Genomic DNA, 7,040 nt, shown 5'->3' on the forward strand with positions numbered 1-7,040 from the left:
TATACAAATATTCATAACAGATCAAAGACAGCCCTGCCAGTATCTGTTCCATCCATGCTCCTGAGTCCTTTAGTGCTGAAGTATCACATACTCAGCAAGATGCATTAGATGAATCTTAGATACTAGATACGTTTTTTGCCTTTGTTAGGAGTAATTACTAATTTAACAGGTTGATGCTTTCAATATCTATTAAATAGCAGGCTATTTTGATTCTCTCTTCAGTTGAAGGATACACAGTGATACATGACCAGTTGCTGAGCTTCCTTTTACTCAGATGTTGAAGTTTCCCATGGAGTTGATCTGTTTGACATTTGTGTTGATCTGAGTTTATTAGATCAAAAAAAAATGTCCTTCTTGTCCCTTGTGTTGTCATGCTTGGTGCAAGAGAATGGATACCTGTAGCATAGTCCCTATTTTCAGTACATGCTAGAGAAAGATCACATACTTTGTTATTTCAAAAGGTATGGTTGTTGATCAAAGAAGCTTCTTTTGTCTCTATACCAATAGTTCATAACAGATCAAAGACAGTCCTGCCAGTATCTGTTCCATCCATGCTCCTGAGTCCTTTAGCTTATGCTGCTGAAGTATCACATACTCAGCAAGATGCATTAGATGAATCTTAGATACATCTGATGTTTTTTGCCTTTGTTAGGAGTAATTACTAATTTAACAGGTTGATGCTTTCAATATCTATTAAATAGCAGGCTATTTTGATTCTCTCTTCAGTTGAAGGATACACAGTGATACATGACCAGTTGCTGAGCTTCCTTTTACTCAGATGTTGAAGTTTCCCATGGAGTTGATCTGTTTGACATTTGTGTTGATCTGAGTTTATTAGATCAAAAAAAAAATGTCCTTCTTGTCCCTTGTGTTGTCATGCTTGGTGCAAGAGAATGGATACCTGTAGCATAGTCCCTATTTTCAGTACATGCTAGAGAAAGATCACATACAATGCGGGATAGACTGTTGAAATTTTTGACATAAGAGTTTCTAATTATGGACTCAGCAAGTGATTGACAAGGCTGTGATCTGGATAACACACAGGAAAAAACCAAGCCTTTCTTTTTCATTAATTCTGGTTTCATTAACTGCATCAGTGTCAACCAATGCTAATCTCTTGACATGTGAATTATGAGATCACATTGTAGTTTTATTGTTAAAAAATAATGTATGTTCTTACCACAGAAATCTGCCCCAGTCCCAATAGTCTCAGCAGGTTTCCACTAAAGTGTGCAGAGTTTAGGCCACAGTTTTACTAGCTCTCTGGAGCAAACAGTAACAGTATGAAAACTACTAAGAGTGCTGGTTCATCCCTTGACATCCACCTCTGACCAACCTTCAGAGTATGCCATCACCATCTCACTATAGAAAGCACCATGGCTGTGATGGTCCAAAACACCATGGTAGTTTTTGACTACTTGCAATCCCTAAGCCCACCGTCTTTCTTCCCACTGCAGCCTTCCCCTCTAGCTCTTGTAGTCAAACACTGGAAAAATGAAATACGTGTAGCTGTGACTTAGTCCTGTGGACTGCATCTTCACTTCATCTGTCTTGCCCTCAGGCTCCATGCCTTTTACTGCTACTTCCTTCTCCTCTTTCCCCTCTACAGGGGGAACGTAACTCAGAAGTTGAATTCTTTGAGCTCTGTATCACCTTTTGAAGAGATTATTCCCAGTTGTAGCAGGGAAAGGAAGGGCCCTACACAGGCATCGATTGCAGTGCTTCCTTCACCCAGGCTTGATTTCAACTTTAGTCACTTGCATTTACAGCACTGGGAATTACATACCACATAACAGCTAGCTCTTACACAACTATTAATCAGAGATAATTCTATTATACTCTTTGGAATCACAGCAGAGAAAGTGAATGAAGACTAACAGCATACTTTTCTATCCAAATTATTCTCTAGAAGACTCTAAGCAAATAAAAGAAACAACCTCATTTTGTATAATAATTTTGCAAAACACATACTGGATGTTTTGCATATTTCTTACTATTTTCAAATAATACTTACCCTGGTAGATGTGTGCCTCCAACTACCACAGATATCATTAGAAATAGCATTTAATTATAACAAACCTAACAGTATGCTTTTTTCTTCCCCCTAAAAGTGCTTTGCTTGAGGCTATTACTAAATCTGATTAACATTTTCAGTTTCTAGAAATTATGTGAATGCCTGTTCCTTCTTCTGCATATCATTAACATGCTCCTTTAGTTGTATAATCTGCTTACTTGAACAATTTTCATCTTCCTGTTTCTGTGGAGCTCTGATTTTGGGACAAGACAACTGAGCACAATGAACAAATTACAGCAATTATTTTTAAGTGTAAGAGGAACATAGCTCTCAGCTAACGGTTGAAACAGCTCTGAAAGGTTCCTCCTTACCCTTGGAAGCCTCAGCAATGGAAAGAGAGTCTTCAGGACTGCAGCTTAGACCTAATGGTATGAATTGTATCTTGATATATGATTACAGATTTACAATCCTCCTCGGGGACAGGGTGTGTATCTGCTTGAGGATATAAATTCTGGGGACTCTTTAGCTGCCTCAGTAGGATGGGGAGAAATGAAAAAGGAAGAAAGGAACACAAAAGCAAGAAGTAAATTCAGCACTACTTGAAATTTTTAAGTCAGGATTGGCTTCTTCCAAAGGAGATACTCCATTTTAACCATGTCATTTGGACTTAATAGGGTTTTTTGTTTTGTTTTGTTTTGTGTAAGTGAGGACTAATTAATTTCATGAGAAAAAAAAATAGCTGGATACAATAATATGTGTGCTCCCCTACTGGCCCAGGAGTAAACACATGACTTCCAGATGTTCAGTGTTGTAAAATGCTGATGATTCTGTTTTGTACCATTGTTGTGGTAACATTGATTTTATTTCTTTAGAGTCCCCTCCTATTTTGAAGATTGAAAACTTACAATAAATTCTTTGCTCCAGACTTAATCTTGGCATATATTTTTCAAGTCAGGAATAAGCTAGCTCTTTTCATTTCCCCCCCCTGATTAGGAAAAGAAATACATAGACATTCAGAAACAAAGCTTTTCATAACAGAAGTGTTTCTTTTCTTTTTTTTTTTCCCCCCTGAAATACATAGGTGAGGTTATATGACACCACTACTTCCATTTTGTTCCTTAGCTGCGTGAATCCAACTCATGTATAATTTTTGAAACTATAAACCACTTTTGTTGAAATCAATGAAATTACTTGCCGGCAAAACTTCATGCAAGAATGAGGAAAAAGGGTCTCCCAGAAAACGTATGTATGTGCCTCTGTTTCAATTAGCTCATGAGGGCCCTCCCCAAGCACACATCGCTAAATAAGGTATTAGGAATTTTTTGCCTGGCTTTATTGGTCTGTATCTTTTTCTTTGTCAATATCACACCTGTGGTCACCCAGAAATCTCATGTAAAATTTCAACATTGATGTGTCCTGTTTCTGTGCAGAGTGCTATTACAAGGCCACAGGATCCAAGACATCTGCTTACCTCAAAGCAGAAACACAACCATAAATAGGGTTTTTTCACAGCCTGTAATCCAGTCTGTTGATTTCCTAGATTTCTTAGCAAGTTTCTGAGATGGGCAAACATGAAGTTTTCAGAAATTGTCTCACAATATAGCAGCAGCATAGAAAGCTGTACCTATTTTTTAGATAACTTGCTTGGTTAATAAATTTCTTCCAGCAAACTCTTTCTTCCTTCTGATTCCAAGAGTATAACATAGAGATGAGGCCAAATAAAAACATTAGGTTCAAATTTCAGAACAGATTATAACCCAGACATTGTATCTTTATCTCATGTCTACTATAATTAAGCATTTCAGTCCCATAACAGAACTTTGGCAAGAAAACAGCTGAGAACATGCAAAGGCAGTCTTTAGGGATGTTTTTTTCTGCTTCTAAGTTGATAACTGTTTTAGGACCATCCCTATCACAAGTCAGATTATTTGGAGAGGTTGTTTTTAGTTTACAGCTGCTTACAGCTTATAAATTGCCATGCCAACGATGAGGCAGAGTAACATAGAGCAGTCAATGAAGAGGATAAGTCTTGCTCATATAATGTATTCCTTAGTGGAGTTTTCTTCTGAGGAGATAATTATATGCTGAATTACTTAACTTTATGCCTTTTTTTTCCTATATTATACAAGACAATCTTATACAATGTTTTTTTCTGTTTAAAATTCTGAATGTTTTACCACATAAATGAAAATAATATACCTTATTTATAAAATCTGCTAGTGATATCTTCTAATGGTATTACTGAGGATGGGTGATATTTGAGTATATCTGACATTTCTTGTCATATAATCAAGAGTTCAATGTTGGTAGTTAGACTGAGTTAGCACAACGAACAGTTGTTCAAACAAAAACAAATCATGTTTGTAAATTGCATAGAACTCATTGCTGTGTTACTTGATTATATTTCTTTAATATTTGTTCTATTCTTTTTTAATAGAAGTCAAACCACTCCTACTTTCTGGTCTTAGATCTTGGCAATTTTCAACAATAAACATATGAGTTCCAGATGTTCACTAAAACTGCAGAAAATGACCGCCAATTCTGTTTGTGCCATTGTTTTGTGAAAGCTCTTTTTTCTCCTTAGAGACCTCTCCTCTTCCAAGGATTTACAGCATGGCCATAAAATGTTGTTTCAAGCTACATTTTGCCATATAAATGTCATCTCAGGAACATAATGTGTTTTTCACAAAATATAAGGCTATTTGGATTATGTTGCTATCCGTTTAAAAGCTTATCTTTAGGATAAATCTTTACTACTTTTCCTTTCTGAAACAGCGGATAATTTTTCAAAATACCTAAGTGACTTGTGGCTTTCAAGCATCAACCTCTTTTCACTTAAACATTTAGACAGTCTTACAAGTGGCTATTTCAAAATTCTATATACTTTTGTACTTGAAATCAACAGTTGCAGAGTATCTAGATTGCTGTCCATACACAAATAGCAGCTATTATGATTAACTAGCAAGCAGACAGCTTCAGCTAAACTCAAAAGGTGGGATTTTTTGCATTTTACTTCAGCCATGGAAAGATATAAATCTTTCAAGCTAGTTGCCTCTATCACTGTAAAATTAACAGAGCCAAGGGAGGGATGGAGAGGGTAAGAGGATGAGAGAAAAAGGAGGAGGGAGGGAGATAAATCATCCCATCCTAACAGAAACAGAGTGGATAGTATGAATTTCCTTGTGAAGGTGTCTTTATCTTTACACTGTCTACAGAAGCAGTCTATTTGAATTCTTCAGAACAGATGTGTCTTCCATGTTTCTAATGTCTGGTGGAACAACGCTTTCTCAACAACAAAACAAGAAATCATACTTTTTGAGAAGAAAATCAAAAGTGAAATATCTCACCTACATTTTCTAAGTGGTAGAAATGAGCATAATTAAAAATAGGAGGGGGCTGACTGAACTGATTTTCACAAATCATTGTTTTGATTCTTGAAAATGTTAAATGTGAACTTTGTTTCACTTATCGATAGGCTTTTCCCCCTTTTATTCTTTTTTAATCACAGTACAGAAAGTATTTTTTTCAGAAGATCTAGCTTCTAATTAGAAACACATTTCATCCAGGAAATGTAGGCATCCACAATCCATTTAGTTCCCATTTTCACAGCATTAGCAGTCAGAAGGAAGAATTTTCCTTCAAGCCCGAGCAGCTCAGACTGAGAATCCTTTAATCTGAAAATAACTGTCTCTGGTCATATAGGCATTCCTGGGCTATAGGCACAATGGGCTGGCTACTGTAGGAGTTCCTCACACTAAAAAATAGAAATGGAGACCCTAAATTGGTCACATGAGTTTGGCTGACCAGGCAGCATTTGAAATACATCGTATGCTGCTGGCAAGCAACTGTTCACCCTGCAGACAGATTTTTAAAATATATCTGATTCTCTTCTGTTAGGTAATGAGGTCAAACCTCTGCCTGTTTCCACATCTATAGGTTTAAGCAGCTCACAGCCTGCTCTTGCATTATTAAACCATTTAAAGATCAAAAGAAAATTGTATTTTTTCTTCTCCTCTATAATTGTAGGGGAAAAATTGTGTCCAAACACCAACTAGTTCACTTTAAAAATGCACAGCAAAAGGAGTAGATTATCCCTTATTATTAACTCCTTCTAAAATAGGTACCCACTAATAATACCTGCATAAAATTTAAGGTGTACAAAACATGACTTGACATGCAGAACCCTTGTGTATGAACATCCACCTATTGTGGAATTTTCACTTTTAGGCTACACAGCTGAATTGTCTGTCTTTGAACTCAAATGGGTTTTCCTTGCATTTCCATTGGGAAAACTATTGCAATGCATGAGTTAAGAGAGCCCTCTTTTTCAGTTTATACAGCTTTTTAAGATGACATTTTCACTTCCTCTTACAAAATGTTGTTTGTTAGCTATTTTAGCAGATGCAATAATTTCAGAGAGCTGTTGTTGCATCAGCTTGTTATCACTATAATACCAGTGGCCCTATTTTTAACGTTATTCCAGGGAAGCTGATCAAGATGAGTCATCTCATTTACAATTAGTGCCCTTGTGGTCAAGCATGTGAATGACAATCTAATTCTACATGACGTCATAGTGTCACAGCTAGAAGATACTCGCTGTAGCTGGGACTTCCAAGTGAAAGGAAATGGTGAGACTGGAGTCTTCCCTCCTTCCTGTGCCTGTGCACAAGGTTCAGCATAGTGTTGAGGGGCTCTGGGTTACTGCACACTGCACAGTTACAGTATATGAATGAAACTGTCTAACTCAGCCTATGTAAAGGAGAAATCATTAGGGGTAGAAATGATTTATACTAGGCATGTTCAATCTCTTGTAACCATTAATAAAGAGAAATAAAGGAACCTTGCTTCTAGGTGACAGTGACTGGAGGCAGCAGCTCTGTGCTGGTTTTGGCTGGGGTAGAGTTAATTTTCTTTATAGTAGCTAGTATGAGGCTATGTTTTGGATTTGTGCTGAGAATAATGTTGATAACACACTGATGTTTTAGTTGTTGCTGAGCAGTGCTTACACTAAGTCAAGGACTTTTCA

Source organism: Aptenodytes forsteri, unplaced genomic scaffold, assembly GCF_000699145.1.
Source record: "Aptenodytes forsteri isolate BGI_AS27 unplaced genomic scaffold, ASM69914v1 Scaffold98, whole genome shotgun sequence".
NCBI lineage: Eukaryota > Metazoa > Chordata > Aves > Sphenisciformes > Spheniscidae > Aptenodytes > Aptenodytes forsteri.